Source organism: Syzygium oleosum, unplaced genomic scaffold (genome assembly GCF_021117445.2).
Source record: "Syzygium oleosum isolate NSW1041296 unplaced genomic scaffold, Sole_v2.1 Sole_v2.01, whole genome shotgun sequence".
Taxonomy (NCBI): Eukaryota; Viridiplantae; Streptophyta; class Magnoliopsida; order Myrtales; family Myrtaceae; genus Syzygium; species Syzygium oleosum.
Window position 1 is genome coordinate 13,050,277 of NW_026607485.1, and position 10,389 is coordinate 13,060,665.

The 10,389-nt window shown below is 41.2% G+C and overlaps 1 long non-coding RNA gene across 2 annotated transcripts; it reads right to left on the reverse strand.

The window, feature by feature from the left end:
- Positions 1-4,510: 4,510 nt before the first annotated feature.
- On the reverse strand, positions 4,511-9,561 carry LOC130140156 (uncharacterized). 2 transcript variants are annotated; one of them, XR_008818144.1, is made up of 4 exons: positions 9,345-9,561; positions 9,184-9,255; positions 9,021-9,087; positions 4,511-4,635 (listed from the first exon to the last, which is right to left on the reverse strand). It is a non-coding gene; the product is annotated as an uncharacterized LOC130140156 (long non-coding RNA). The 2 variants fall into 2 exon arrangements; XR_008818143.1 differs by lacking the exons at positions 4,511-4,635; positions 9,345-9,561 and having other exon boundaries at positions 8,813-9,087; positions 9,184-9,338.
- Between the last annotated feature and the right edge of the window lie 828 nt (positions 9,562-10,389).

A 10,389-nucleotide genomic window follows, 5' to 3' on the forward strand; every position in this document is an offset into this window, starting at 1 on the left:
AAATATGCAGATTTCTGAAAAGTGAATGATACAGTTAGGAATGTAAACTCGCATGCCATCACCAAACTCTTAAGTTGTAATTTCCTTGAATCTTTCTCCGAATTGCATCACCGCCTATTTCCCTTGAACAAAATGTCTAGTTGGAATACTTGTTTATTGATTTTTCTATTCTATTTAGCATCACATCAAGAAAGGGCTGAAAATTAAAATGAAAGAAGGACCGAAAGTTTTAAGGAAAAAAGCGGGAAGAGAGAGAGAGAGAAGGTTGGCGACTTCAACGGGTGATGAGTTCCAAAGTAGGTCGATCTTTTCGGCCTAGAACCGAAAATCAACCTTGGGACCCTTAGTTTTGTTCTAGTTCCCGATTTTCCTCAAGAACCGCCCACTTTATGTTTTGGGTAAAAAACAAAATTGTTATGATAACAAAATAAAAGTTACACCATTTCACTGTAGAATATTTGTTGGTCAAGTGGTTATAGTGTTATTTGTTCTAATTGAAGACCTCCCTAAAACCGGCCTTGAACTGATCGATTCAAGCCGATTCGGTCCGCTTCCTGATTTTCCTCGAGAACCGTCCATTTTATGTTTTGGGTAAAAAACAAAATTATTATGATAAAAAAATAATAATCACACCATTTCACTATAAAATATTTGTTAGCAAGTTGTTTGTTGTAATTGAAGAACTCCATAAAACTGGCCTTGAACTGATCAATTTAGGCCGATTCGGTCTGCTTCCCGAATTTTAACTAGACTTGGTTGTCCTAGTGATATCTGCAACTGGCTGAGGATTGCCAGCCACTACCAGTGAATGAGTGGGGCGGGAGCGGTGCCCCATGTCTCCTCCCCTGCCCTCACATATCTCTCTCTCTCTGTTATTTTGAATCTTTTCTGACTTGGCAATCACTTGGTGCCACATCAACATTGCATGTCCACAAAAAACAAGAAACATTAATTAAATATGCCAACAATGATTTTTGTCCACTAGAAATTGACAAAGCTAATGGAATCCCTCACGTGCTTTTTTTTGGCAAGTTTTAATTAAAAAATGAACGAAATAAAAGTCTAAGACTCAAATATATAAATGACGCAAGGACTTCTGTTGTCGCTGTCCTGGCAATTGTAAATTTCACATACAAAACTAGTTTTTTTGTTGGTCGGTAGACACAAAACTAGTTGAGATGTATAATAGGAAGCAATGTGATTAGGTTATACTACACGATCTATTTGATATTCTAAAAGGAAACGAGCCAAACTACTGGAGATTTCTTCTTAGGTTACTTGTTGGTTCTTCCGTCCCCAAAGGCACGAAGCAAAGAAGGCTTGCTTCTCCTTATTTAAAAGGAAAAGATCAATTACTTATGCCATGTTAAGTACTCATTCTTTAAAAAAATGGTTAATATCACGAAAAACCTTAAACTAGTATATCTATGACAAATTTACTCCAAACTAGTTTTTCGATTACCAAAAACCCAAAACTGGTACACCGGTGATAAATTTACCATTCGTGAGTTTCCATTAAATTATACTGTCAAATTGCTAAGTTGGATAACATATGACAGTTGACTGGTAAGTTCACGTGGAAATCCAAATGGTTAATACCACGAAAAACCTAAAAGTGGTATATCTATGACAAATATACCCAAACCAACTTTTGGGTTATCAAAAACCCCAAACTAGTACACATGTGATGCATTTGTCCTCCGTTAGTTTTCGTTAGTTAACATGACAAGTCCATGTGTAAATCCATAACACCATTCTCTCTCTCTCTCTCTCTCTCTCTCTCTCTCTCTCTCTCTCACGGAACACAAAAAACCCTAGATCATCTTCCTCTTCATCGAATCCTTCATCGTCGTCTTTGTCTAAGGTCATAGAAATTGAAAACACAATTTAGCGAGAACTCTTTAATGACACTTTCTTATTAAATCTAGGTCAATGAACGAAGCAATCGGGCTGAGTTGTGATGTGCAATCAAGTTCCTTTTCCAGATTTCTCTAACTTCACAACTATATCATCAATACCTTAACTTTTTTTCATTCTACTTCACTACAAAATTTTACCAAGAAAGAAAAGGCTTTGCTGTTAAAGAAAAATCAGTGCGACCATTCATCATGGGCAACATCCTGAGGTAAAGAACAACTAAGATCCTTGCGGTTGTGGAAACTAGAGTGTGTAAAGAACAACAGATCGAGATTTCCGGTTGTGGAAACTAGAGTGTGTAAAGAACAACAGAGATTCTTTACCTCGGGATGTTGCCCATGATTAATGCACTGATTTTACTTTAATACCAAGGCCTTTTTCTTCTTGATAAAATTTTGTAGTGAATTAGAAAGAAAAAAGTTAAGGTATTGATGATATAGAGGCAATGTTAGAGAAATTTAAAAAAGAAACTTTATTGCACATCACAACTCGGCTGAATTGCTTCGTTCATCAACCTAGATTTATCAAGAAAAGTGTCGCTAAAGAGTTCTCGCCAAATGGTGTTCGCAATTTCCACGACCTTATACAAAGACGACGATGAAGAATTGATGAAAAGAAAAACGATCTAGGGTTTTTTGTGTTTTGAGAGAGAGAGAGAGAGAACAATGTTATGGATTTCCACAAAAAAAGTGTTATGGATTTCCAAGTAGACTTGCCACATTAACTAACGGAAATTAACAGAGAGTAAATGTGTCACGTTTATACCAGTTTGGGATTTTTGGTGACTTAAAAATTAATTTTGAATAAATTTATTACGAATATACCAATTTGGGATAAATTTGTCATAAGTGTACCAGTTTGGATTTTTTCATGATATTAACCATTTTGATTTCTACGTAGATTTGTTATGTCAACTGCCACGTGTCATTTAACTCAGCAATTTGACAGTAAAATTTAACAGAAACTAACATATGGTAAATTTATCACAAATATATTAGTTTGGAGTAAATTTATCACATATATACCAGTTTAGAGTTTTTCATGATATTCTCATTTTCTTTTCTCAAAGAAAAAAAAATAGCTGCATAACATGTCAACATGTGTTATCACAACGAAGGCAGGAGTGATTATTCCCATTTCCTTTTCTCAAATCAGTGTCGTTTTTAGTCAAAAAGTGGTACGCTCTACTCTAATCTAAAAAATCAGATGCCCACAGTTTCTCCATCTTCTTCTCTCTCTCTTTCTTTCGATTAGTCTCATCAACTTTGTGATTGCCATGTGCATCGAGGCCACTGCTGTGGGGGTTGATTGGAGTGAAGTCCCAACAACGCATTGCATGATTTCCCCCACTTAATAGCCTGGCCGATTTATGTTCTTGCAAAATAAAGTGGCTCTCAGCTTTAAAATTCATTTTCTCTCGTAGGAGGTGCTAAAATATATCTTGAGTTTAAACTCGATAGTCAAAATTCTATTCGAGATTAATTATTAAATATTCTGAATTAGATATTTTGTGGATGTCCGAAATCGAGTAAAAGGAAATATACGGACACATCAAGTTTGCTATTCTCACGTTGGAGTCCGAATCGTGAAATAAAAGGACAGAAAAAGGAAGTCCTTTGTTGGACCTTTTGACCGTGGAAAGTGGATTTCAGTGGGTTTATTAATTGGGTCAATTATAGGAAATAAACAAACAAGGAAATCAAGGAAATTCCGTTCTTGAGTCGGCAAAGTTTCAGAGAAAGAAGGAAATAAAACAGCGAACTTGGAAAGTTCAAACGTGAAATTTGGAAACCAATATTCGGTCAATTGAGGTTCTTTTATATATATGAGCCGTTTTAAGTGAGTGCCGTGTGAGTCAACCTCCTCACAGCTACAACCTCGGTTGCAATGATCTCTCCGTTTAGGAGCTCCCCTCCCTATCCCAATGGTGATAGTTCTCCCCTCAAAACCTAATCCGGCCTTCCCCAGCTTTAATCCTTCTTTGTCTCCTCTTCCCGTGAGAAATCCCAATCTTCCCTTCCTCCCATAAATCCAGGAAGTCTAAAGATCCATCTTCGTCATGCCCTAATCCAAACCCCCCCATCGAGTCATCATTTTCCTTAGTGGCGTGGAATCCTCAAGCGCATGCCATCTGTTTCTTCGTGAATGGCAGAATATTCCCCCTCCGAGGCGTAGGGTCGGGGTTCCTTTCGGTGGGTCGGGAAGAGCTGTTCTCTCTACCGATTTAAACCCCAGCGTCGCTAACCTTCACCCTTCATACTGAGTAACTTCCATCGCGACCCTAAAAGTTCGGTCATCCCAATCTTCCTCATCCATCCTCCTCGTGCCCTGTTCAGCCTCTAGTATCAACTTTCGTACCAGAAGTAGATGAAGCTTTTGAACTACAGTGTAATCTTGGGGCAAGAAGGAACAGAAGCCGTAAACTATAGCTGTGCAATCATATTTCCAGTTAAGTTGTCTCATTAAGGACAAATTTACAGCTGTTTATTTCAGTCACTACTGTCTATAGTAGTACAACATTGTCGATCTCAGAGAAATGGGGATCAATTTGGAGTTCATGGTAAGTGCCATAATCAGAACAGTATAGTGTAGTGAGTTTCACATCAGAACCTACTATGCCAAAGAAAGATGATAATGCAGCCCGGGTGGCAGCCCTGTGTAAAGAACTGGGAAATCTATGGTCAGAAGATGACCTCGTGCGGTTAAATGGCGAAATCCCTGCAGAAAAACAACAAGAATGTGCATTAACATTATATGGGAAACTGTACTCAAAACCAAATGTGAATGTTCAAGCATTCATTAACACAATGAAGAAGTCGTGGAAAACGGACCGGTTAGAATGCGAGCTCATCGAGCCGGGGCTCTTCTCCTTTTCCTTCACTTCGATAGAGGAAAAAAACAGGGTACTGAATTCAGGTCCATGGTCCTTCTCGAGTAACTTACTAATTCTTCAACAAGGCGAGCCGGATACTCCCGACCATTGCTACGAGTTCACACACTGTGCCTTTTGGGTTCAGTTGGCAGGTGTTCCCCGTGGGAGGCTATCAGAAGAGACAGTTAAGGAAATAGCAAGGAAGATTGGTGAAGTGGTAGAAGTGAAACTTGACTCAAGAGGAGGAGGCCCTAGTAGAAGCTGTAAAGTAAGAGTTCTTGTGAACCTTTCTAACCCTCTAAAGACAGGAACTATTGTAGACCTGGAGCATAAGAAGATCTGGGTGGACTTTAGATACGAAAGACTCCCGCATTTCTACTACTCATGCGGGAGGATAGGGCATTATGCAACCTACTGCAAGGAAGTTCCCTTTGTGGAGTCGGGCCCCATGGTACACGCAAGGAGCAAATATGGGCAATGGCTGAGAGCGGAAGTTCGAGAATCCAGCCCCTCTTGGAAGATCTTTTACGGTACGTATAGTCCCTCTACGGAGGACAACGAGGTCATCCCGGAAACACAAAGGGAACTTATTCCTAGAGAACCAGAGTTGTCTACATCTAAGGGTAAGACAATTATTGGGCTGATTGAAGATTCTCCTCAGAAGGAGAGATTAACAGAAGGGACACAACCAGATTGCTTGAATAGGAAAGGTCAACTAGGCTCCACAAGCCAAGACACCCAGCTAATTCGGTCAGGGTTTGCAATGAAAGATGGACAACCGAAGAAACCAAGGAGGGAGAAGATCAGCACGAAAGCCTTTAAGAAAGTGGCCGCTACGAGGAAACAGAAAAAAAATCGATCCTCAAGGGGTATGCGAGATTCTCTATCCCTCCATCAATGAAGGAACTCTCCTCGACACTCCGATCAAGTTGGTTGAGGGAAGAAATGATTGGGCTCTGGTGGCTAGCCCTAATAAGCCACCGGGGATTATATGAAACTTTTGAGCTGGAACTGTCAGGGGCTGGGCAATCCCCTGACAGTCCAGCATCTCAGAGCCTTAGTGGCTCAAGAAAGGCCTGACTTAGTCTTCCTGATGGAAACTAAAAACAAGAGACCGGTCGTCGATAGAGTGAAAAGAAGAACCAACTTCCAAAACATAGAGATAATAGACCCCGAAGGTATCGCCGGGGGTTTGGTTGTAATGTGGAACGAAGGGGTGTCGGTGGTGGTGGAAGATTCCTCTAGAGAATTTATAGACATTTTGTGTAGAGATCAAGATAGTGGGACTCTCATGCGCATCACTTTCCTGTATGCTCCCACAAACTTCCAGGAAAGACTCAGGCTGTGGCAGCATCTACAAGTAATAAAGGCAGCTAATCACCTCCCTTGGATATGTGCTGGAGATTTCAACGAAATATTGTACCATTGGGAAAAATCAGGTGGTAATGGGGCGGAGCACTACAGACTAGTTGCATTCCAAGACTGTTTAAATAGATGCTCACTAATGGATATCGAAAGCAAGGGATGCGCATTCACCTGGTCCAACAATAGGGAAGGAAATGCACTCGTGCGGGAAAGATTAGATAGAGTACTTTGCAACATAAATTGGAGAGTGAGGTTCCCAAATGCGGAAGCATTCGCTTTACCTGCTATAGGTTCTGATCATAGTCCTATTCTGCTGTCCCTCCAACCAAATAGGACTAAAAGGAAAAAAGCTTTTAAGTTTGAGGCGTTTTGGCTGGCCGATGCGGAGTGCAAGGAGTTGGTGAAAGAAGCTTGGGGTGTACCGGAAGTCATCCCAATCTCGTTTGCTGGAAAATTGAAAAAGACCTCAGATGCTCTAGAGTTGTGGAGTAAAAAGAAATTCTCCAATGCCCACAACAAGATCGAGTTCTTAAAAAGAAGACTCACAACCCTTACAAATGCAAGTAATGGTGGTTCCGACAGAAAAGAAATGCAGCAAATCAAAGTGCAAATCCAGAATTTGTGGAAACAAGAAGAGCAATATTGGGGCATGAGATCAAGAATTAATTGGATTAAGTGGGGAGACAAAAACACGAAATATTTCCACGCCGCCACGATCCAAAGAAGACAAAGGAATAAAATTGCAATGTTGAAAATTGAAGACACATGGTGCAGAGATCCCAACAACATAAACAAGCACATCGCCAGTTATTATGAATCCTTGTTCGAAACAATGGGTACCAGGAACTTCAACCCAATTCTAGACCAATGCTCTTTTCCAAGCCAACATGAGATGAATGAGGCATTGATGGCAGCGGTTACCGTAGAAGAGGTCAAACAAGCAGTGTTTCAGCTAGGAGCAACAAAAGCCCCAGGACCAGATGGGATAAATGGCCAGTTTTACCATCACCATTGGGAGGAACTACAACATGATCTACACAGTCTTGTCAGCAATTTCTTCCTATCAGGCTACCTCGATCCAGAACTCAACAAAACACACATTGTGATCATCCCTAAAGTCACCCATCCAGAAAGCATCACACAATTTAGACCCATTAGCCTATGCAATTTCAGCTACAAGATAATCTCAAAGGTGATGGCGAATCGCCTCAAACCCTGACTTCCGAATCTAATTGCCACAGAACAGAGTGCCTTTGTGAGTGGGAGGTTGATTCAAGATAATATAATCATAGTCCAGGAGGTCCTACATCAACTAAGAATTCGGGAAAGGAAAAGGAAGTTTCAGGCGATCCTAAAGTTGGATATGCAAAAAGCTTACGACAGAGTGGAGTGGGACTTCCTTTGCGCTAGCATGGTGAAAATGGGATTCAGCCAGGAGTGGGTGTCATTAGTGAAGCAATGTATTTCCTCAGTCACATTCAGCGTTAAAGTGAACGGTGAGCCTTTAAAGTACTTCCAACCAACACGGGGTATTAGACAAGGAGATCCACTATCTCCTTATTTGTTTATAATCATGGCAAATATGCTTTCGTCTCTACTAAGAAAGGCTGTCGAGGATGGGAGTCTGAAAGGCATCAAACTGAATAGGAATTGCCCAACGTTGTCACACTTACTTTTTGCTGATGACGCTATTTTCTTCCTGGATGGGACAATAGGGGAATGCCAAAATCTGGCAAACATCTTAAACCAATACTGCTTCGCTTCAGGACAAGTAATAAATCTAAACAAATCCGGAATCTTTTATAGTGCCGGCTGCCCTCAAATCCTCAAAAGAAATTTGGCGGATGAACTAAGAGTTCCAATTATGGAGAAAACCGGGAAATATCTGGGCATCCCATCAGATTGGGGACAAACAAAAAAACAGATGTTCGCGTGGATATTGGCAAGGGTAAATATGAAGTTGGAAGGCTGGAAGGAAAAGCTGCTCTCAAAGGCGGGTAAGGAGATTCTAATCAAAACAGTGGTACAATCACTTCCCCAATATGCAATGTCTATTTTCAAAATCCCAATCTCAAGTGTGCAAAGCGATTGAACGTAAAATAGCTTCCTTTTGGTGGAAACAGACCATCAAAATCGGGCATCCACTGGAAAAAATGGGAACTCCTTAAAGAAAGGAAAATAGATGGGGGATTGGGCTTCAAGGACTTAGTTACCTTCAACAAGGCTATGCTAGGAAAGCAAGCGTGGAGACTAGCGCAAAATCCAACTGCGTTGTGGTGCCAACTACTAAAAGGCATTTATTTCCCAAACAGAAGTTTTTGGAAAGCAACTAAGGGCTCCCGGCCCTCGTGGGGGTGGCAAAGTATATTAATGGGAAGGGATACCATATGCCCTGATGTGAGATGGCATGTCGGCAATGGTGAGAGCATCAACATAAGAGAGGACAAATGGCTGGAAAGGAGAGTCATAGGAGGTCCAGCAAACAGGGAGGACCCACAGAAAGTCGTAGAACTGATAGATCAAGAGACAAAAATGTGGGATGTTAATCAGCTTACAAGACTGTTTCCGGAGGAGATTGTGTCCAAAATCCAGGCCATAAAGATCAATCCTATCCAGGACACCGATAGACAAATATGGAATGGAGCTACAACAGGAGAATATTCGGTAAAACACGGTTATTCTAGACTTCGAGCAATTCCTTCCAAGCAAAATACAGAACTCGCATCATCCTCTTACCAGCAGCCCCGCTCACTTTGGACAGAGATATGGAAATTACGCACAGAACCAAAAATTCGGTTTTTCATATGGTGTGTGTGTAGTAATGCTTTGCCAACTTCAGAAAATCTATACAAAAGAAGGGCCTTACCTGACCCACTTTGTCCAATTTGCCGAAAGCATCCCGAGACGATGGAGCACATCTTCACCCTCTGTGACTGGACCAACAACATATGGTCAGACCCGAGAATCCAGATGGACGTATCACCGATAAATCTAACAAGGATGGACAAATGGATCGACGAAGCACTCACCAAAAGCTCAGCACAATCGGGTCCGGAAATGCTTGCAGGAGTCCTCTGGCAAATTTGGAAGGCAAGGAACGCCTGGGTATTCAATCAAATTAGTCCAAGCTCCGGAACAATTATGGAAGAAGCTGTTTTTCTAAACAGAAACTATCGGGAGCAAAACTTACCTGAATCGAGGAGTTGGAAGGCCAAAGCGAAGACAGAACGCTGGACGCCCCCAGAACCTGGAATTCTGAAATTCAACGTCGATGGGTCTTGGATCGAAGGGAAAACAGAGGGATCGGTGGCTGGGATATGCAGAGATTACAGAGGAGTGATTATTGTGGGGTTCGCCAAAACTGTGTCTGCTTCCTCCCCGCTGGAAACCGAAGGAAACGCTGTAAAAGAAGCTCTTCTCTGTCTGCGAGCAGAGACAACAAAGAAGAAGGAAATATTAGCAGAGAAGATTTGCTTACAATCAGACAACGAAGCTTCAGTAAGTCTCACTTATAACCCGAAAGAAAGCCCACGGGCCTTGAGAAGCCTTTTTGTTGATTGTAATGTACTGCTCTCCCAATTAAAGGAGGTTTCCCGGTCCACTGTCCACGAAACAAGCAATCAAGCAAGCAGATCGATAGCCAAAAATCATCGAAAGGATTTCTACCATCCAACCGGATGTCTAGACCACCCCTACCTCTATGGGATTTATTTTGTATTGACTCTAGTCATATTCTCTCTTGTGATATGTTTCTTAGTGTTTGAATGGAAAGTAAAACTTCGACCAAAAAAAAAAAAAAGTGAGTGCCGTGGAAGTGCGAGTGACGTCACGTTGGTGCTGGGTGCTTGACATTGGGTTCGTGATTTTGTTCGTGGACTTACACCAGTAATTCAAGTGTTTGTAGCGATTAAATCTTATGGTAAGATTTGTATACAATTTTTTCGTAAGATTAAGAGATTATTTCGTGAGGAATTGTGGGGCTAAATACTGCGTGCATTATTAGGTGTAATTGGGGCTTGGAAAACATTTAGACTGTTTGAGTGATTTGAGTGTGGTTGTTATCTCCGTTGTATCGTTTGATCTATAGTGGAATTCCGTGCTGCTCTCCTCGTGGACGTAGGTCACTACGACCAAATCACGTAAATTTGATATTCGATTTATTTTCTTGTTCTTTCAAATTTATTATTCAATCGCTTGGCTTTCGTAACAGGGGGTATGAGTACTTCGTGATTGGC